This window comes from Chiloscyllium plagiosum, chromosome 6 (genome assembly GCF_004010195.1).
Source record: "Chiloscyllium plagiosum isolate BGI_BamShark_2017 chromosome 6, ASM401019v2, whole genome shotgun sequence".
NCBI lineage: Eukaryota > Metazoa > Chordata > Chondrichthyes > Orectolobiformes > Hemiscylliidae > Chiloscyllium > Chiloscyllium plagiosum.
The window spans coordinates 113353939-113376427 of NC_057715.1; the positions used below are offsets into that span (position 1 = coordinate 113353939).

The following is a 22489-nucleotide window of genomic DNA, read 5'->3' on the forward strand; positions in this document are numbered from 1 at the left end:
AGAGTGTCTTAAGTCTGTGAGGGGGTGCATGTGTGGGAGTCTGTGTGTCTATAAGGGTGTGTGTGGGTGTCTGTGTGCGCGTCTGTGTGTACCTGTGTCCGTGTGTATGTGAGAGTGTGTGTGTGTAGGAATATCTGTGTGTGTGTGTGTGTAGTGCAATGGTGATCACCTGTAATGTGACATGAACCCAAGGTCCCGGTTGAGGCCCTCCCTATGGGTTTTGTGATTTACACATGAAAGAAGTGAAACTATCACTGTATTCTAACAGATGAAAGGCTTAACAGACAATCAATTCTTCAATGTATAATTCAGTTACATTACACTGTAAATTTTTGCTATAAATTCTGTGTTACGATCGAGCCCTCCACAATCACCTGATGAAGGAGCATCGCTCCGAAAGCTAGTGTGCTTCCAGTTAAACCTGTTGGACTATAACCTGGTGTTGTGTGATTTTTAACTTTGCACACCCCAGTCCAGCACTGGCATCTCCAAATCAGCAAAACTAAAGTCTTTTAGCCTTGAAGACTGACAGTGAACTGATTGAATGGATGACAACATGCCACTATTAGAGCCCCAAGTAATACAACCTGAAATGTCAAACCGGTCTCACCAACATTGCACAGTCAACAATCGGGAGAAAGTGAGGACTGCAGATGCTGGAGATCAAAGTCGAGAGTGTGGCGCTGGAAAAGCACAGCAGGTCAGGCCGCATCCGAAGAGCAGAAACATTGAAGTTTTGGACATAAGCCCTTCATCAGGAATGAGCTTGTTTCTGATGCGAAATGTCGATTCTCCTGCTCCTCGGACGCTGCCTGATTTGCTGTGCCTTTCCAGCACGACACTCTCGACAGTTAACAATCAGCCAGAATCAGTCATGGTTAACACTAGTAAATCAACAGGAGATAAAAGCACCTTCGTTCTGAAGACCTCCTCGTGGGTCTGCTCCTGGGCCTGGCCAAACTGGCCATTAACAGGTCCAGGCAGCGGGCCGTGGAGGGGGTCATTAGGGCCGACTGCCTGCCCCTCTTCCGCGGTTACGTTAGAGCCCGGGTGTCCTTGGAGAAGGAGCACGCGGTGTCGACCAACACCCTGGAGTTGTTCAGGGAGAGGTGGGCGCCGCAGGGAGTGGAGTGCATCATTTCTCCCTCCAACTCTATTTTGATTTAGTCCCTACCCTCCCCCTCACTGTTTTGATCACACAGCACTGCCCTTTGATGTGAAGGGCAGTGTTTGTCAAAAAAAAAGGAAAAAAAGAAAAAAAGAAGAAGAAAAAAAAAGCACCTTCGTTATTTCACTGGGAAGCTCTTAATCAGTCCCTGAAGCTCCATCATTGAATATCACCCTCCTAAGGAAATCTACAAGCAGCTTACACTCTCACACCAGAAGCTTCAGCCAGAATAGTTTGCTTTTGCTGCTGGCGTACAAAACGAGAAGCAGAAAAGCAGCTTCTGCCCAAGATGTTGTTGAGTTTTTAAGTCTCTGTTGTTGTTGCCCAGGTGAATAGGGACTGTTCCATCATTGTCTCCCTGCTGTAGGAAAGATGTTGTGAAACTTAAGATAGTTCAGTAAAGGTTTACAAGGATGTCGCCAGAGTTGGAGGGTTTGAGTTACAGGGAGAGGCTGAATAGGCTGTTCACTCCACCAACTTCTCTGTGTGCTTTTGAAATTTTTTAAATATTCATTCATTGGACTTGGGTGTCACTCACAGCCCAGCATTTATTGCCTGTCCCTAGTTGCCCTTGAGAAGGTAGGGGTGAGCTGTCTTCTTGTTCCCCTGCAGTCTATGTGCTGTAGCTAAATCCTTAATGCCCTTAAAGAGAGAGAGTTCCAGGATTTTAGCCCAGCAACAGTGAAGGAATGGTGCTGTATTTCTATGTCAGGATGGTGAATGATTTGGAGGAGAACTTGCAGGTATTCCCATGTATTCGCAGCCCTTGTTGTTCTTTGTGGAAGTGTTTGTGGGTTTGGAAGGTGTTGTCTAAGGATCTTTGGTGAATTTCTGCAGTGCATCTAAAAGATAGTACGCACTGCTGCTACTGAGTGTTGGTGGTGGATGTGGTGCCAATCAAGCAGGTTGCTTTATCCTGACTGGTGTCAATTTTCTATTGTTGTTGGTGCTACACCCATCAAGGCAAGTGTATTCCTCACACTCCTGACTTGTACCATGTAGATGGTGGACAGGCATTGGGAAGTCAGGAGGTAAGTTGCTTGCCAGGAATTCCAGGCCTCTGACCTGCTCTTGCAGCCAATATGTTTATTCAATGAGTGCAGTTGAGTTTCTGGTTAATGGAAAACCCAAGAAATGTTGATAGTGGGGCATTCAGCGATGGTAACACCATCGAATATCAAAGGGTGGTGATTAAATTGTCTCTTATTGGAGATGATCATTTGCCTGGTATTTGTGTGGCATGAATGTTACTTACCACTTGTCAGCCCAAGCCTGGATATTGTCCAGGTTTTGTTGCATTTGACTGTTTCAGTATCTGAGGATTCGTGAATGGCGCTGAACATTGTGCAATCGTCGGTGAACATCCCTATTTCTAATCTCATGATGGAGGGATGGTCATTGATGAAGCAGCTGGAAATGGTTGGAATTAGGACACTGTCCTGAGGAACCCCTGCAGAGATGACCTGGACCAGAGATGACTGACCTCCAACCACAACCACCTTCCTATATACCAGGTGTGGCTTCAACCAGTGGAGATTTTGCACCTTGATTCTGAATGACTCCAGTTTAGCTGGGACTCCTTGATGCCACACTCCATCAAAAGTGGCCTTGATATCAAGGGTTGTCACTCTCACCTCCCCTCTGGAATTCAGCTCCTTTGTCTATGTTTCAATCAAGGCTGTAATGATGTCAGGAACTGAGTGGTACTGGCAGAACTCAAACTGGGTGTCACTGAGCAGGTTATTGCTGAGCAAGTGCTGTTTGATAGCAACCTTCCATCACTTTACTGATTTGACACTATCCTTCTCATAGTTTACAATTTTCTCAAACATCCACAAATGTTGAAATTGTGCATTATACACCAATGGCCTGATACTGAACTGGTTGAGGAAAATAAAGAAGTCTCCAACTCTCATGTTTACGGAACTCCACTCCAGCCTGAAAAACATCGATTAACTATTACTTTGTTTCCCATTGCTCAATCAATTTTGTATCCACATTGCTACAGTCTCTTTTGTTACATAAGCTGTAATTTTCTCACAGTCTGTTACACCTCACTGTATTAAATGCCTTTTAGAAATCCATGCACACTGCATCACTGCGCTACTGTTAGCTCTTCAAAGATAATCCTGCCATTTAGTTAAGTATTGGTTTTCCCATAACAAATCTGTGCGGGCTTTCTTTCATTCATCTTCTTTTGTCTGTGTGACTATTAATTTTGTCCATAGGTTGATTTCCCATTTGGCTGACAAGAATAATCCCTGGAATTGAGGGATTGTCTTATGAGCAAAGGTTAAACAGGTTGGGATGATCTACTCACTGGAGTGGAGAAGAATGAGCGGTGATCTCATTGAATCACAGGATTCATAAGCGGCTTGACAGGATAAATGCTGAGAGGTGCAAAACCTGACCTACTCTTGGGAAATAAGGCAGGGCAGGTGACTGAGATGTCAGTGGGAGAGCACTTTGGGTCCAGCGACCATTATTCTATTTGTTTCAAAATAGCGATGGAAAAGGATAGACCAGATCTAACAGTTGAAGTTCTAAATTGGAGGAAGGCTAATTTTGATGATATTAGGCAAGAACTTTCAAAAGCTGATTGGGTGCAGACGTTCGCAGGTAAAGGGACGGCCAGAAAATGGGAAGCCTTCAGAAATGAGATAACAAGAGTCCAGAGATGGTATATTCCTGTTAGAGTGAAAGGAAAGGCTGGTAGGAGTAGGGAATGCTGGATGATGAGAGAAACTGAGGGTTTGGTTAAGAAAAAGAAGGAAGCATATGTCAGGTGTAGACAGGAGAGATTGAGTGAATCCTTAGAGGAGTATAAAGGCAGTAGGAGTATACTTAAGAGGGAAATCAGGAGGGCAAAAAGGGGACATGAGATAGCTTTGGCAAATAGAATTAAGGAGAATCCAAAGGGTTTTTACAAATACATTAAGGACAAAAGGTAACTAGGGAGAGAATAGGGCCCCTCAAAGATCAGCAAGGCAGCCTTTGTGTGAAGCTGTAGGAAATGGGGGAGATACTAAACGAGTATTTTGTATCAATGTTTACTGTGAAGAAGGACATGGAAGATACAGAATGTGAGGAAATAGATGGTGACATCTTCAAAAATGTCCATAATACAAAGGAGGATGTCTTGAAATGCATAAAGGTGGATAAATCCCCAGGACGAGATCAGGTGTACCCGACAACTCTGTGGGAAGCTAGAGAAGTGATTGCTGGGCTCCTTGCTGAGATATTTGTGTCATCAATAGTCACAGGTGAGGTGCTGGAAGGCTGGAGGTTGGCAAACGTGGTGCCACTGCTTAAGAAAGGTGGTAAGGACAAGCCAGGGAACTATAGACCGGTAAGCCATATGTCGGTGGTGGGCAAGTTGTTGGAGTGAATCCTGAGGGACAGGATTTACATGTATCTGGAAAGGCAAGGACTGATTAGGGATAGTCAACGTGGCTTAGAGCGTGGGAAATCAAGTCTCACAAACTTGACTGAATTTTTTGAAAAAGTAACAAAGAGGATTTATGAGGGCAGAGCGGTAGAGCTGATCTATATGGACTTCAGTAAGGCATTTGACAAGGTTCCCATGGGAGACTGGTTAGCAAGGTTAGATTCATGGAATGCAGGGAGAACTAGCCATTTGGATACAGAACTGCTTCAAAGGTAGAAGACAGAGGGTGGTGATAGAGGGTTGTTTTCAGACTGGAGGCCTGTGACCAGTGGAGTGCCACAAGGATCGGTGCTGGGCCCTCTACTTTTCATCATTTATGTAAATGATTTGGATGTGAACACAGGAGGTATAGTTAGTAAGTTTGCAGATGACACCAAAATTGGAGGTGTAGTGGACAGCAAAGAAGGTTACCTCAGATTACAACAGGATCTTGATCAGATGGGCCAGTAGGCTGAAAAGTGGCAGATGGAGTTTAATTCAGATAAATGCGAGGTGCTGCATTTTGGGAAAGCAAATCTTAGCAGGACTTATACACTTAATGGTAAGGTCCTGGGAGTGTTGCTGAACAAAGAGATTTTGGAGTGCAGGTACATTGCTCCTTGAAAGTGGAGTTGCAGGTAGATAAGATAGTGAAGAAGGCGTTTGGTATGCTTTGCTTTATTGGTCAGAGTATTGAATATAGGAGTTGGGAGGTCATGTTGTGGCTGCACAGGACATTGGTTCAGCCACTTTTGGAGTATTGTGTGGAATTCTGGTCTCTTTCCTCTCTGAAGGATGTTGTGAAACTTGAGAGAGTACAAAAAAGACTTACAAGGATGTTGCCAGGGTTGGAGAATTTGAGCTTTAGGGAGATGCTGAATAGGCTGGAGATGTTTTCCCTGGAGCGTCAGAGGCTGAGGGGTGACCTTGTAGAGGTTTATAAAATCATAAGGGACATGGATAGGATAAAGAGACAAAGTCTTTTCCCTGGAATAGGGGAGTCCAGAACTAGAGGGCACAGGTTTAGGGTGAGAGGGGAAAGATATAAAAGGGACCTAAGGGGCAACTGTTTTATGCAGAGGGTGGTATGTGTATAGAACGAGCTACCAGAGGAAGTGCTGGAGGCTGGTACAATTGCATCATTTAAAAGGTATCTGGATGAGTATATGAATAGGAAGGGTTTGGAGGGATATGGGCCAGGTGCTGGCAGGTGGGACTAGATTGGGTTGGGATATCTGGTCATCATGGACGAGTTGGTACGAAGGGTCTGTTTCCATGCTGTACATCTCTGTGACTCTATGATATTTCACCTCATGGGAGAGTCCAGGACCAGTGGGCATAGTCTCAGAATAAAGGGGTGTCAATTTAAGACTGAGATAAGGAGGAATTTCGTCTCTCAGAGGATTGTGAGTCTTTGGAATTCTCTGCCACAGAGAGCTGTGGGAGCAGATCACTTGTATATATTTAAGACTGAGAATAGATAATACATAGATAGATAATCGTGAGTTATCGTAAAGGGCAAGAAAGTGGACATGAGGAATATCAGATCAGCCATGATCGTATTGAATCATGGAGTAGGTTCAAGGGGCTGAATGGCGTACTGCTGTTTCTATTTCTTCTGGTCAAATAGTTCCAAATTATAATTTCTAGCCTTTTGGAAATCTGTGCACACCACGTCCCTGCATTACCCTTATCAACCCTCTCTGCTAGCTCTTCAATCAAACTCCTGCAAGTTTGTTAAATAAATTGGAGAGAAGTTATGAGCAGAGGCAGCAGCCCATTTAAATACGATGGGGATCAGGTACTGTGTTAATAAGACTCAGGCAGCTGTAACTTTGTATCCCTCACTCTGTCAATCAATCTGATTTTTATAGGCGGAGGTGGGTACTCTCAGCTACCTGCTCCCCAGCCCCACCCTGCCCCCATTTATCTCTCCAACCCCAAGGTTCCCAGCTCATTCCTGATGAAGGGCTTTTGCCTGAAACAATAATTTTCCTGCTCCTGGGATGCTGCCTGACCTGCTGCGCTTTTCCAGCACCACTCTAGTCTTGACTCTGATTTTTGTCTTTGTATGTTATGTTCTGCTTATATGGCACACAAAGCAGCATTTTTCATTGTACTTAGGGACATGTGACAATAATAAATCAAATCAAATCAAATATTACCTTACCATAATGGCTAAACCCTGATTCACTGACATCACCAACAATTTCAGAAGCATGATCTAACCTTGATCTCGGTATATCTGACTGAATGAGGAATACACTCACGGGCGGCACGGTGGCACAGTGGTTAGCACTGCTGCCTCACAGCGCCAGAGACCCGGGTTCAATTCCCGCCTCAGGCGACTGACTGTGTGGAGTTTGCACGTTCTCCCCGTGTCTGCGTGGGTTTCCTCCGGGTGCTCCGGTTTCCTCCCACAGTCCAAAGATGTGCAGGTCAGGTGAATTGGCCATGCTAAATTGCCCGTAGTGTTAGGTAAGGGGTAAATGTAGGGGTATGGGTGGGTTGTGCTTCGGCGGGTCGGTGTGGACATGTTGGGCCGAAGGGCCTGTTTCCACACTGTAATGTAATCTAATCTAATCACTGTGTAGTTGACCAAAAAGTGAAGATTTTGGGGTGATCTAATTAAATATAATGAAAATTATGTGAGTCTTTAACAGGTTAGCTGAGGAAAAGATGGTTCAGTTACTTTTCCAGGGGATATCAGTCACTAATTAATCCATTGGGGAACTCAGGAGAAACTAGTTTTGCCTAGATAGAGATTGTTGGGAATCCCTATCACAGAAAGTGGTTGGAGATGAATTTATTTAATGGGGAAAGCCATTGTGGGGAGACAGGAATAGAAGGCTATGCTGATAGGATGGGATGGAGAGGATGGGAGGAGACTGGTCTGAGACATACGCTCTGATCCAGATGTTTAAAGTCTATCTGTCGAGGGATGAGAGGGAGGCACCAGGACCCAGCGTCCGACCAATGACTCACCACGACTGAACCTCCCAGATATTCCATGATTTTTTTTTCGCCGTCTTCCTAATATGGTTGTGAGCAGGAGGCATATTTTCTCAACTTCCCCCTCCTCTCCTTTCCCGTTCAGTCAATGGGGATGGGATGTACGAACACAACAGGAGGGGAGAAAGCGCCCTCCCTCGTATTAAATGGGTGCACAGCCAGCGAGCAAGACTTCAGTAAAAATGTGAGACAAAGTGTTGGGGAGAGAGATCTGAATGTTGCTTGCTTTCTCTCCATCGGCTCTGCTTCCAGACAGGTAACTGAAAAGTTGTCCACTGAATGGGAGGGGGAGCATGCTTGCCTTTTTACGTTGCTTTTGTATTTCTGACCTGTCTTGATTATTATTGTATCCCCCTCTTCCCCTCCTCTCTTGTTTAAACCTGCTTATCACTGATTGCAGCAGATTGTGTGTATAGACACAGATAACAAAACAAGATTTTAAAGTAATCTCAGTCCGGAGATTTGATGCTCCTGGTTTCCCCGGGGGCTTTTTATTGAAAACATTATCAGTTTCTGAGAAATTTCACGATTTATTTTGATGAAAAGTTATTAACAAGAGAACAATCAAATGTCAGATGTCTCTTCTCTGCTGTTCTTGGCTAAATCCTCTGTGAATGTCTTATTTTGTTTAATTATTTTATATGATTATTGTCACATGTACTGAGATACAGTGGAAAATATTGTTTTCTGTGCTATCCAGACAAATCACACCTTACATAAGTTTCAAGGTAATAGATTAGAATACAGAATATAGTGTCACGGCTACAGAAAAGATGCAGAGAAAGATCAACTCTAATATTGGAGAGGTCTCTTCACTGATAACAATGGGGAATAAGCTGTAATTCAATGCAAGTATTAAGAATTTTTTTAAAAAGTTACCTTTTACAGGTAGGTTTTAATTATGTCTATTTTAATCTGGACAGCAAGCTGCTTAACATATATGATTTGAGTATACCTAAGGAGGAGGAGGGTTCTATTTTACAGCAGTGTTTGGGCATTCTAAACTCCAACAGGAAAATATTTTATTTCATTCAGCAACCAAACACTTCTCCCGAACACCCCACATTCCAAGAAGAGTGCTGTTTGTCAATGAGAACTTAAATTGATAACTGCAACTTTATTTATTAATTTTTTAAAATAGATACTTAAAGGGGCATGAGTCATTTGTGTTAAGACTCTTTCTATTTTGAAAGGTTCTTGCTGTAGAGACTTAATGCAAAATCTTGCAGGTGCTGGAAATGAAAATAAAAAAGTGCTTAGCAAGTCACATATGACAGCACTTTCAGAACTGCACTGTTGGATGTGAATTCTGTATCTCTCTCCATCTTGCCACGGATGCTGCCAGAACGGTTGTGTATTCTCAGCACCTTTCTGCTCTCATAGCTATCATCTGAAGAGGGTTGGGGCTGATGTGTGCTAATGTGAATGGTTTAACTGCGGTGCCAGTGTGAATGTGTTTTGATTAGGCTATTCTGCCACCTGCAGTACATTGCTGAGATGGTATAGAATAGATTCCTGAATCTTGGGGAGCAGTTGTAATGTCCCTGTCTCTTATACGAGAAGGTCTGGGTTCAGATTCCCATCTGCTCTGGACAAATGTTACATGTTTTAAACAGCTTCATTGCAAAGTGTAGAGAAGAGATTCCTTAAAAGTTGTTATATTTTGTAATATTTTATTTCTAAAAATTGCATGAATGTTTGATTTATAAAGAGTATGAATGAAGTTGATGGGCTTACTGAACCCATGAAGCATATTCAGAGATTTCATTTGTGTAGTTCACTGGTGGGGATGTGGACATCTCTGGTATTTATTGCCTGCCCCTAGTTGCCCCTTGAGAAGGTGGGGGTGAGCTGCCTTCTTGAACCGCTGCAGTCCATGTGCTGTGGGTTGACCCACCCTCCTTAGGGAGGGGATTCCAGGATTTTGACCCAGTGACAGTGGAGGAATGGCGATATATTTCCAAGTCAGGATGGTGAGTGATTTGGAGGGGAACTTGCAGGAGATAGTGTTCCCCATGTATCTGCTACCCTTGTTCTACTGGATGGAAGTGGTCGCGGGGTTAGAAGGTACTGCCTGAGGATCTTTGGTGAATGTCTGCAGTGCATCTTATAGATGTACGCACACTGCTGCTACTGAGCATCGGTGCTGGTTTCTAGAGAGAGTGTATAGAGAAAAGCTGTTTGCACTTACGAGCATTTCGAGAATCAGAGGCTATGGTTTTCAGGTATTTTGCAAAAGAAGCAACTGTAAGGTGAGACAAAGCTTGTTTTTTCACTCAGCGAGTATTTGTGGAATATGAACCAGGAAATACAGTGCCCTGAGGTGTGGTTCCGATGAGGTATTCAAGAGAGCATTGGATCGTTAGTTCTACTTACATTTTGTGCAGGGTTATGTGGAAAAGGCAGAATATTGGCAATAAATATTCAGATACCCAGTACTAACATGATGGGCTGAATGGCCTCCTTCTATACCATTTCAATTCTGCATTGTAGAACATGGAGCAAACACCACTGAGTTTCAAACCTGACTGGGAGAGGTAGTGGCCTACTGGTAACATCACTGGTCTTGTAATCCGAAGACTGAGGATATTGGTTGAAACCTCCCAGAGCATTTAACTTCAATTACTAAAATCTAGAATTGAAAACTACTATGGGATGGTCACTATCAAGCTGTCATTGTTGTGAAAACCCTTTTGGTTCAGTAATGTCCTTCAGGGAAAGAAATCTGCCATCCTTACCCAGTCTCGCTTGCATGTGACTCCAAACTGCCTTCTGAAATGGAGAAAGTGAGGACTGCAGATGCTGGAGATCAGAACTGAAAATGTATTGCTGGAAAAACGCAGCAGGTCAGGCAGCATCCAAGGAACAGGAGAATCGACGTTTCGGGCATAAGCCCTGACCTGCTGCGCTTTTTCAGCAACACATTTTCAGCTGCCTTCTGAAATGGTCTGGCAAGCCACTCAAAGGCAACTAGGGATCTGCCACAAATGCTGGCCTTTCCAGTTAATGTGGAAACCACACTATAAATGCAAGACCTTTTCAGACCAAGATCTATCACACAGTGGAAGCAGTTCAGCTGGTCATTAATGTCATTTGCTTTGGGTGGGATCATACTATGTGCAGATTGGCTGTTGTATTTGCCTACAGAGCAATTAATTGTTTCACCAGGAAGCACTGTGAAATGCTCTAAGGATGTGTAACTTGAGTCTTGCTGAAAAAGGGCACATTTTTTCAAAGCTTTTTGGCTGACACTTATCAGGACAATTCGCAAGAATACCAAAGGGAAGCCAACATTGACACAGCATGAGAAGAGAATGCTGACTGGATCTGTAACCTTTTCTACTAACATAGGAGATATTGAAGTCTTTGCTTCTCAGGCTTGAATGAAAGAACTTGCATTTATATATCACCTTTTATAAGCTTGATATATCTCCAAAGTGCCACAGCCAACTAAGCACTTTTTGAAGAGTGCTGTTTGAATTTAGGAAAACATTTGATCAAAGGAAGCTCCCAAAAATTGCCATATCATATAAAGTTTTTTTCTGTGCCATTGACTGAGGGACAAATATTGACCAGGACACCAGGGAGAAGACCTCTGTTCTTTTTCCCAAAATGATGCCACAAAATCTATTCCATTCACCTAAAAGGGTACTTGGGACCTGGTTTAACTTCAAGTGAGAAACACTGCATCGCCAATCAAGCAGCATTCCCTGAGTTTGTACCAGACTTTCAGATTTTTATGCTCAAGTCTGTGGAGGCAAGATGGAAATCACAAACTGCTGGCTCAAAGTGATGCATTGACACAATTTCTTATGAATGTATTGTGGGCTGTAATGTTTGGCAGACATTCGAGTGGTGTCACTAACCAGTTGTGCGACAGGTTTTGGCCTTTACATTTCCATGGGATATGGGCCTCACTGGCTGGACCAACACTTTTTGCCTGATCCTGGTTATGCTGGACAATGTGATGATGAGCTGCCTTTTTGAGCGGCTGCAGTCCACCTGGTGTAGATGCCGATAAGAAGGAAAGGAGTTCCTGGATTTAAATTCAGTCACAGGGAAGGAATGGCAATGTTATTCCAAGTCAGGCTTGAAGGGAAGCTTGGGTTCTCCCATGCATGTTTGTCTTTCTAGATTGTAGAGGTCACAGGTTTGGAAGATGTTGTTGAAGGCACTTTGGTGAGTTTCTACTTTGCATTTGTAGGTGGTACACACTGGCGCTACTGTCCAGGGAGAGGGAATGAATGCTGAATGTGATGGATGTGATGCCAAGCAAACAGACTGTTTCAACGAGCTCCTTGTATTGTTCAAACAGACTCCATAACCTATCTCAACCATGACTTGTGCCTTTTAGGTGGTGGGAGAATGTGAGGACTGCAGATGCTGGAGATCAGAGTCGAGACTGTGGTGCTAGAAAAGGGCAGTCGGTCAGACAGCATCCGAGGAGCAGGGGAATTGACGTTTCAACTATAAGCTCTCCATCAGGAAAGCTCTTCACCTGATGAAGAGTTTATGCTCAAAACATTGATTCTCCTGCTCTTCAGATGCTGCCTGACCGGCTGTGCTTTCCAAGCACCATACTTTTGACCCTTTTAGGAGGTAGATAGACTTCAGTGATGGTAATAATATTGAATGTCAAGGGGTGATGCATAGGTTCTCTCTTGTTGGAGGCTGTCATTTTCTCGCACTTGTGTAGCACAAATGTGACTAGCCACTTGTCAGCCCAAACCTGGATAGTGACCAGGTCTCGGTGCATTTGAATATGGATTGATTCGGTTTCTGAGGAGTCATGAATCAATCGGTGAACAATTCTGACCTTCTGATAGAGGGAAGGTCATTGATGAAGCAGCTGAAGATGGTTGGGCCTAGGACACTGCCCTGAGGAACTCCTGCAGAGATATCCTGGAGCTGAGATGACTGACCTCCAACAACCACGACTATCTTCCTCTGTGCCAAGTATGATTCTAACTAGCATTTGGAGATGCCGGTGTTGGACTGGGGTGTACAAAGTTAAAAATCACACAACACCAAGTTATAGTCCAACAGGCTTCTAATTGAACCTGTTGGACTATAACCTGATTGTGTGATTTTTAACTCTAACCAGCAGGGAGATTCCCCCGGCCGATTCCCATTGACTTCAGTTTTCTCCAGGCTGCTTGATGGCACACATGGTCAAATGCTGCCTTAATGTCATGGGTAGTCAGTGTGAAATGGGATTGGTCACAATCTGTTAAAGGAATGTACTTGTTGGACAAAATGACAGCTCCTTCTTTCATCTTTTTTTCCTCCCCTTTTCCACTGAAAAGGTTCTACCCTGGTCAGCTTGAGAAGCATTCAGACATCCCCTTCTTCCCTTGGTGACTGGTCATTCCAGTAACCCTACCAGAGAGGGAATGGGGTGGGCTTAGTCCATGCACCAATTCATATCCCCACCTAGCCTCCCAGCAATGAATAACCGGGGCTATAATTTCAACATCAAAACTGCAAAGTGTAATTCTGTGATGAACAGGAAGTCTGGCTGATTTTATTTCCTCTCTCTAGCCCAAAGCTAATGACTCGTTTTCTTAATGATAGGGATCTGTGTCTGCATCTGGTACTGCGTTGTCTGTATGAATCAGTTTCCACTTTGCCCAGGGTGAGGAAGGAACACACTGCTGAAAGTCTGGAATGAAGAGCTGGAATGACAAAAGTCCTTTATGGGGTATATAGAGATGTCTTGGGGCAAAGGGCCTGTTAATGTACGGGATACTCTGCTTAACGGCATATTACACCTTAGTATGGGAGACAGAGTTATGGTGACAAAGTGCAGTTTTTACATGTATATTGTTGCCTGGAGCTGTGCACAGTGATGGTAGATGCTCTTTCCATGACATGAGGGCCATGGATAGGGTGAATAGTCAAAGTCTTCTCCCTGGGGTGGTGGAGTCCAAAACTAGAGGACATAAGTTTTACGTGAGAGGAGAAAGATTTAAAAGGGACCTGAGGGGCAATATCTTCATGCAGAGGGTGGTACGTGTATGGAATGAACTGCTAGAGGAAGTGGTGGAGGCTGGTACAATTACAACATTTAAAAGGCATCTGGATGGGTATATGAGCAGGAAGAATTTAGAGGGATATGGACCAAGTGTTGGCAAATGGCACTAGATTAAGTTAGGATATCTGGTTGGCATGGATCAGCTGGACCGAATGGTTCTGTTTCTGTGCTGTACATCTCTATGACTGACCAGGAATCTCTCCTGTTCCTACCACCCACCAGTGATGTGAGTTCAGAACAACTTGCAGTTTGACAATCAACTGCGTCATGAGAGTGCCTTCCACAGCTACTGATTCCTGGGTGGGAAACGAACCCAGAGCTGTTGGCTCAGAAGCTGGGACACTAACCCTACATCACTACCCCTGCTGCTCTGTACAGCACAGTGTAAATAATCCAAATCAAGAAACTGGTGTATGAATGAAAGGATGGATTTGTGAAACACTTAGGCCTAGAGATCAATTTTATTATTCACCAGAAAAGGATGTGCGAAACAAGTGAACCACAATGTAAAACATCATGGCTGTGTTTAGATATTAGTGCACTGTAACAATGAGTTAAATCTGTGTGTGTGTAGTAATTAAATAGTTGTCTCCTTAATGCAAAGAGCTTTATGGACATCTTCCAGAATCTGAGCTGTATTGTTTTTGCAATAGGAATATTGTTTGTAAATAAACTAATTGGAGCATTGAGCTATTTTTCCTTCTGTCTCTTGAATGTATAATTGTGGCTTTTTTTTTCATTTTGTACACTGCCACTGGGCTTTCCTACTTGCACTCTGTGATCCCTTGCCAGCAATCTGATCTCCAGCCGACAGGAGACAAAATCACCCAGTGTTGCTTGCTACAGCAGGGAGTTCTAGGAAATGAGAATACCACTTTCCCCATCCCACCACCCAACCTGAGTGGCATTTCAGGTCCTGGATGTGAACCTCTGAACTGTTCCCCAATGTAAATGGTTAAAAGGCTACAGCCACATCTTGCCCGCTATGTTGACTCCTGAAGTGTGCTTTTGTACATACAGTTCATATGTAGCTTTGTGCCATTTTGCATTGAGTTAAGTCAGAGTTAAACAGGCTAATTAGGAGGACAGATTTGTAGAGACAGCCATCTTACTACATCAGTCCACATTCTCTGGACTACAGATTAGCGGGTGAATGAGGCGATGACAGTAATTGATAGTGACTGTCCATCTAATGTATTTCCTTGACGTAGAGTCAAGGGTGAGGAGAGCACAAAGCCATAACCCTAATTTTACGTCATTCAGGAATGATGTCAGGAAGAAAATCAAAACCAAATTGCTGAAAAAAATTCAACAGGTCTGGCAGCTCTGGGGAGGGGTCACTTGACCCGAAACGTTAACTCTGATTTCTCTCCACAGCTGCTGCCAGACCTGCGATGTTTTCCCAGCAATTGCTGTTTTTGTTTCTGATTTCCAACACCCGCTGTTCTTTTGTGTTTCTTTTGGGGATGTCAGGAAATACTTCTTCACATTTAGAGCACACTCAACATGTGTCTGAGCCAGTAAAATCGAAACTGAGGTGGGTAGATTTTTGTTGGGTGAGGGTATTAAGAACTATGGAATCAAAGCAAGTCATAAGTCATGAGCGTGTTTGAATACTCCCCAGTTGTCAAGATGGATGGGGAGTACAACACTTAAGAATCTTAGCACTATCCAGGACAAAACAGTCCCCTTGTTTGGCACCCCATCCATAAACATCCACTCCCGCCAGCATCGATGCTCAGTAGTAGTGTGTACCATTTCACCAAGGCTCCTCAGACAGCACCTCCATCTACTTCCATCTCAAAGAACAAGGCTAGCAGATACATGGCACCACCACCCCATGCAAGTTCCTCTCCAAACCACTCACCGTCCTCACTTGGAACTAGTTCGCTGTTTGTCATTAAGTCAAAATCCCAGTATTCCCTCCCCAGGGGCATTGTGGGTCTACCTTTTGGACTGCAACAGTTCAAGAAGGCAGCTCGCCACCACCTTATCAAGGGCAACTAGGGACGAGTAGTAAATTCTGGCTCAGCCAGAGATGGCCACTCGTCCAAGGAATGAGTTTTCTTTTAAAAACAAGGAATACCATGAATTAAAATATAGGTCAACCATGATCTCGTTGAACGGAAGGAGACATTTGAAGGTCTGATGGCAACCTTCCTGCATTGACAGAGGTTTCTGAGTGGATGGGCTTTTGGGAGGTTTGTACTGTTTACAGGTAGGAAAGTCAGTCGCAACGTGAGGCAGCAATCCTTTCAAGAGAACCTGTACCTAATTTGACCGTGCTCACAGGATTGTGGAGACAGGCCTGGTTCAGAATGCAATGTGTAATCTTGGTTAACACTCACTAATTGTCAGAGGTGCTGTCTTTGAATGAGCTTTAGTTCCATGGCTGTGGAAAAAAAATGTAACTCACTGAAATGACAGACTCTCGCCTGTTAATGCAGCCTAAAGTCACCCCAAATAACCTGGAGTTTGCATATGGACTTTGCTGTTTCACTTCGTTATGGCTACCAATAGTTATTCATTGCTTCAGAAGCATTTTGAAAGGTCACAGTGGCACGAATGAAGTGTTATTATAAGAGAAATGAATATCAAAAGCCAATTATTCCTCCCATTGCCTTTAACTGCTGGGCAGGCAACAATGCAGAACTGCCATCCAACAGTTACAGCTTTCATTTGTATAGCACCATTTTCTAAAGTGGTAGAAAAGTCCCAAGGTGCTTCACAGGAGTGATCCTAAATCAATTTGATGCTGTATCATGTAAAATGATATTTTGAGAAAAGATTTGTCGAGGAGGGATGAGAGACAGGTAACAAGGTAGAAAACAGGTAGGCCACTAGGTTGTACCTTGGCTCCAGGTTTTTATGTGATGAAGAATTCGGACATGGATGGGAAAATAATTTGGTTGCAATTCCATCAGGAGGTGCCATTTTTTGAATAAGATGTTAAGCTGGGGCCTAAGGGCCTGAAAGACCCCAGAGCCACCAAGTGGAGGAATTCTCCCTGGACAATATTTATTTCTTGCCTGTAATTGTAAAAAAAAAGATTACCTGTTCATATTGCATTGCAGTTTGTGGGAGCTTACTTTGTGCAAGTGGAGTGCTACTTCCCCACATTACAACAGGAACTGAACTTCAGAAGTGCTTTGGCTGTAACCTGTTTACAATTTCTAGACTGGTTAAATGGTAATCATTTGTCCTAGCATCTTGTTCTTTGCCCCTGTGAACTCCAAGCTGCAACTTGCTCCTTCTCATGTTGGAGGAGATGGTGGTTTAGTTGTATAATGGTTACACTATCAATCCAGAGACCCCGTTTATATATGTTTTTAAGATCCCCTACAGTGTGGAAACAGGCCCTTCGGCCCAACAAGTCCACACCGACCCTCCGAAGAGTAACCCACCCAGACCCATTTCCCTCTGACTAATACATCTAACACTATGGGCAATTTAGCATGACCAATTCACCTGACCTGCACACCTTTGGACTGTGGGAGGAAACCGGAGCACCCAGAGGAAACCCACACAAACACGGGGAGAGTGTGAAAACTCCACACAGACAATCGCTCAAGGCTGGAATCGAACTTGGGACCCTGGTGCTGTGAGGCACCAGTGTTAACCACTGAGCCACCGTGCCACCCCTTTTGGGGACATAGGTTCAAATCCTGCTAAGATAGATGGTGGAATCTGAATTCAAAACAAAATATGGAAATACGAATCTCATGGTGACCGTGTAACTATTGTCGGAAAACCCCATCCAATTCACTAATGCCCCTTTCAGGAAGGAAGTTGCTATCCTTACCTGGTCTTGCCTTGTGTATCACCCCAGAGCCACAGCAATGTGATTGACTCCTAATTGTCCTCTGGGAATTAGGGGGATGAGCAATATGTGACCAGGACAGCAATACCCACGTTTCACAAATGAATAATTAAAAATAACGACTTAGTTTGCATCATTTGGAAACTCCTGGATTGGCTAAGATGACAGCTGGTTTTGGATTTTGTTTTTTCTTTATACTGCTTATCAAATCTGCCATGAAACCTGATAATGCAAAAAACTGGATATTCCCTGCTCCGTACTTTCCGGTTCCTACCACCGGAAGCAAAACACTGGCAAAACAAGACTTCCTTGATTTCAGGATGTTGTAAAATCAGTGAGGGATTGCTCCTTTTAGCCCTCTTTCCCACATGAACTCCTTGGCAAGAGTTAACCTTAGCTTTCCCTGCACCATCCTGGTAACATCCTCCTGGTCACTTCTAAGCTGTTGGCTACCAATTGGATTGAATTTCCGCGCAGGTATGTGTGGTGAGTTTCATACTGATAGAGTCTGTGCAGTGATGATGCTACTAATCCACCTTTCTTGGTCATAAAATTCACATCTCAAGGGGAATTTCAAAAAGGCTAATGGTTTTAAAAGAGGGGCGTGTTGGGGGTAAGAGGTAGTGCGGTTTCCCAACAACTGAAGGGAGGGTGTTGGTGGGGCCACTACTAGATAATTGAGTGTCTGTCATTTGGAAAAACACTACCGAATTAAGACACCTTTTTATTAAATGCAGTTTGCTGTAGGGTGTACTGCACATCACACAAGTTAGCTCTGGTAAGAAATCAGACTCTACAAAACTCTAGTGGAAGATTTGATGGATCACACCTTGATAGATTAGTGGAACTTCAAAACAGGAAGTACTGTACCAACCAACCGATAGATAGATTTTACATTTTTTAAAGGAATGGAAGGTAGGTGGTGCAGTACTGAGGGAGTGCAGCACTGTTGAAGGCTGTCTTTGGAATGAGACTCCATAGCAAAGCTCTGTCCACCCCTTTAGGTATATTGTAAGAGGTTCCATAGCCAACATGTAAAGCAGTAAAGATCTCCCCAGTGCCCTAGCTAATATTTATCTCTCAACCATCGTCAGAACAACATATTACCTCTCATTATTGCATTGCTATAGTGGCAGCATGCTGTGCACCAGTTGGCAGCTGTGTTACTTGAGGGGACTATCAATCCAGAGACCCCTGCTTATGTTCTGGGGAGGTAGGTTAGATTCCCTTTATGAAAGGTGACCTGTACAAATTTGTTCTTTCGTTTAGCAATGGTTTCTGATCATCATCGTCTGGGGTTGGATGTAGTTAGTCAGGAGCTCCTAGTCTCACCGAGGTAACAGCCCAGTAATGATCAGCCATGATCTAACTGAACGGCAGAGGGGGTTCAAAGAGTTGAGTGGTCTACTGTTGTTTCTTGTGCACATTATTTGTAAAGTCGCTAACCTGTTGTACCATCCAGTCCTGCTAACAAGTTGACACAGCTTCTTAAGCTTTCATTATTCATTTGCAACACTTGCCGAACAGCTCTGCGTGTGCTAATAACTGCTGGTGACTACTTTAAGATAATCAGGACATAGGAATTGAGAGCGACAGTATGTTGTATAATCCTCGCCTGAATCAGTTGAGCTCATAACGTGATTTATTTATACTTGCGAGGAGCAAAAAATATTCATAAGTAGCACCCCTCCCATAGCTCTTCAAAATAAAAGGAATATGTTCAACTCTCATGCCTTCTTTGAATTGCCAGGAGAAGTGGTGCCTATTGATCTCCATTAGCAATGATGTTGTCATGGAGGAAGCAATCAACTTGCCAATGACCCAATTTCCTTTTCTCCTGTAGTATAAATGTGTGTGCCTGTTAAGCATCCTTGCATTTGCCCTGATGACTGCAAAACAAGAGGATTGGTAAATGTCTCTTTCTTCCCAATAATATTTGATAGAATCATAGAAGCCCTACAGTGTGGAAGCAGACCATTTAGTCCACACCAAGCCTCCGAAAAGCATCCCACCCAGACCCCCTACCTCCTTTCCCTATCCCTGTCATCCTGCATTTCCCATCCATCTAACCTCCACATCTTTGGACTGTGGGAGGAAACCGGAGCACCTGAAGGAAACCCACGCAGAGACGGGAAGAATGTGTAACAACAAAAGATTGAGAGTTTGCACAATCAACCCTATTCAAAGTTCCTGAAAACTGGTCAGTTGAGTGAGGAGCCTGCTCAATCTGTTGTGAGTCAGTGCCTTCAGATGGGGAATTTATTCTTATTAATTCATGGGATGTGGGTGTCAATGGCCAGGCCTGTGTTTATTGCCTGTCCCTAATTATGAATCATCCACATTGCTCTAGGTCTGGAGTCACATGTAGGTCAAATCAGGTAAGGACAGCAGAATTCCTTCCCTCAAGGCCAGGCATGAAGTAGATGGGTTCTTTTCTCCCCTGACAATCAACAACAAAGAGAAAGGAATGTCTCACAAATCTCTCTGTCTGCCACCATAACCTCAGAAGATTGGACATGACTTGCATTTATATAGCACCTTTCATGACATATCAGAGTGGGTTTTCAAAGTGTGAACAGCTGAAACCATGATGAAGTTTTAAAAGGGATTCTGCACTGTGAGTTAGAGTGTGTCGTTGAGGGGGATGTTCTGTGCTTTGATTTTAGCCAGCCTCTCCCTTGGTACCTTGTTGCCATCTTCTGTCACCTATTGAACATTAACTCTAATCAGGTAGAAAGGTAGCCAGAGACCACTTGTCTTTAAGTGATAAGAGACAGTGCTTGCTCTCTTTAGTCTGGACAGATGAGGTCGGAGTCAATTGTCTTCAATCTGAAGCGCTTTGACTTTGATGTTTTATCTACAGTCAGCAGAGAGATCAGAAACTCACTTAGCCACCAGACAGTAAATGATTTGAGAAGAACTCCATGAAACTGAAGGTTACTCCTATGCGGGTGTCGGTCTGTTACGGAAACATTCCTGCTGAGTGTTTATCTCATGCCAGTTGCATTTCTGAAAACAACGGTCCAGCTCGAAACTGCCTGAGGTAAGAGCATATTTCTTCAGCCTGTTGACTTTCTTTTCTGTTCCTCCAGAATCAAGGAGACCGTTTGGCCTGTCATGGCTGTGCTGACCCGTCTAATGCAAGCTACCCAATTAGTCGGTATGGTGGCTTACTGGTTAGCACTGCTGCCTCACAGCGGTAGGGACCCGGGTTCGATTCCACCTTCTGGCAGAGTGTCTGCATGGAGTTTGCATGTTCTCCTGTGTCTGCTTTGGTCCTCTCTGGGTTTCCTTCCACAATCCAAAGATATACATGTTAACTGGATTGGCCATGCTAAATTGCCTTCGGAAGAGCAGGCTAGGTGGATTAGCCATTTGGAATGCAAGGTTACAGGGATAGGCTGGGTTTGGGTAGGATGCTCTTCGGAGGGACAGTTCAGACTTAATGGGCCAAGTGGCCTCTTTGTGCACTGTAAGGATTCTATGAATCTGCTCTTTTCCCCCTTGCCTTGCAAGCTTTCTCCCCTCTGTGTCCAATTCTTTGCACCTTTTCCCACCAATCTTTCAGGCAGCGTATTGTAGCTTTATATCCCAGAGTTAGCAAGTAAACACCGCAAGGCATGTGGAGATAGACTGGCCCAGACGCAAATATAGAAAGCACCCCTCAAATCACCAAACTCACCCACGACTCCCCACTCCAGTGCAGACCTTTTTCACAACTCCATTGGTTCACCTGCACTAATATTTAAGATCGATTTTGGAATGACCAGAGATGCTGAAAGGTGCTATGTCAGTGCAGGTCTTACCAACCTGATTTATTTTTAAAAAGAAAATCATACTGTTCATCTCCTCTGTGGATCTTTGGCTGTGTTAACAGAAAGGGGAAAAGCTGGAGAAACTCAGCAGGTTTGGTCGGAACTGAAGGAAGGTCACTTGGTTCCGTTTCTCTCTCCACAGATGCTGCCAGACCTTCTGAGTTTCTCCAGCAATTTCTGATTTTGTTTCAGATTTACAGCAGTTCTTCGTTTTAGGTGAAGTGTGTGTTCTGTGATTAGTGATTACCGGTCGTTCAGTTCTAACATGCGTTTCGCCAACCCGAATTCACTGTAGCCCGATTGACAAATTGGGGATACTCTTTGTACCGTACAAACGTGTGTTGGCTGTAATGCAGTTACATCACCAAGACTTTCAGTGCTGTGTCTTAAAGCGCAAATCCTTCTGTGAAGCGGGGTTACACAAAATAAAACCCTTCCATCATGTTATACAAGAGCTGACTGTACCCTGTGTCCAACTACTCGGTTAAAAAAAAAACTCAGAACTGCGGGTGCTGCTCTGAGGATGGGTTACTCAACCCACATTCTCTTCACAAAGCCCGCTGAGCTTTTCCAGCGATTTCTATTCTAGTCCATCTACTCCCCTCTGTCAAAATCACTTGAAAATTCTCTCCTCCTGCCTTCAAAGGAGGACAATGTTTTTCCAAGAGTAACCTTTTAACCTGGGTGAGCTTCCCGGGGCGACCTATCGATCTTGCTGCTCCCATTCCGAACTTTTTCCCGGGCTGTGCTGGAAAATTGTGGATAATAATTGTCTAACTCATATAGGGAACAATCCATCTGTCTAATTAATATCGCCAAGCGCAAGATTTCATTGGTTCAGTGCTTAAATTAAGCCCCCCGTTTCCAGAGTTGTTCATATTACTCGCTGTTGGGGTTCTGACATTGTTCAGACCATGCTTATAGTAACGTGTTCCTTATTTATCTCGTGACGCTTTTTGCATTTTCATCCCTTTTATATGTATCAACAACAACTAGCTTAATATGGCACCTTTTTTATGAAACACACTAAAACCTCTTGCAGGAGTGTACTGAAGTAAAATCTGACACCGATGTTGGGGCAGACAGTCCAAACCTGATTCAGAAAGAAAGAGAGAGAGAGAGAGGCAGGAGGGGTGGGGGGGAGAGAGAGAGAGAGAGAGACAGGAGGGTAAATACTGAGGGAGAGAGAGACAGGAGGGGTAAATACTGAGGG

General features: G+C 43.9%; 1 protein-coding gene across 5 annotated transcripts in view; it reads left to right on the forward strand.

The window, feature by feature from the left end:
* lrrc32 (leucine rich repeat containing 32) overlaps positions 1–22489 on the forward strand; it is a 61179-nt gene that overhangs the window by 21410 nt on the left and 17280 nt on the right. Inside the window, exon 1 of one of the 5 annotated variants that reach the window (XM_043692451.1) lies at positions 7661–7863. The exons of 2 other annotated variants lie outside the window; for them this stretch is intronic. The gene's annotated coding sequence lies outside the window, so the exon portion shown is untranslated. Of the gene's footprint in view, positions 1–7660; positions 7864–17880; positions 17939–20417; positions 20505–22489 lie in introns of those variants that run through there. 2 more of the 5 variants (XM_043692454.1, XM_043692455.1) reach the window with 2 other exon arrangements.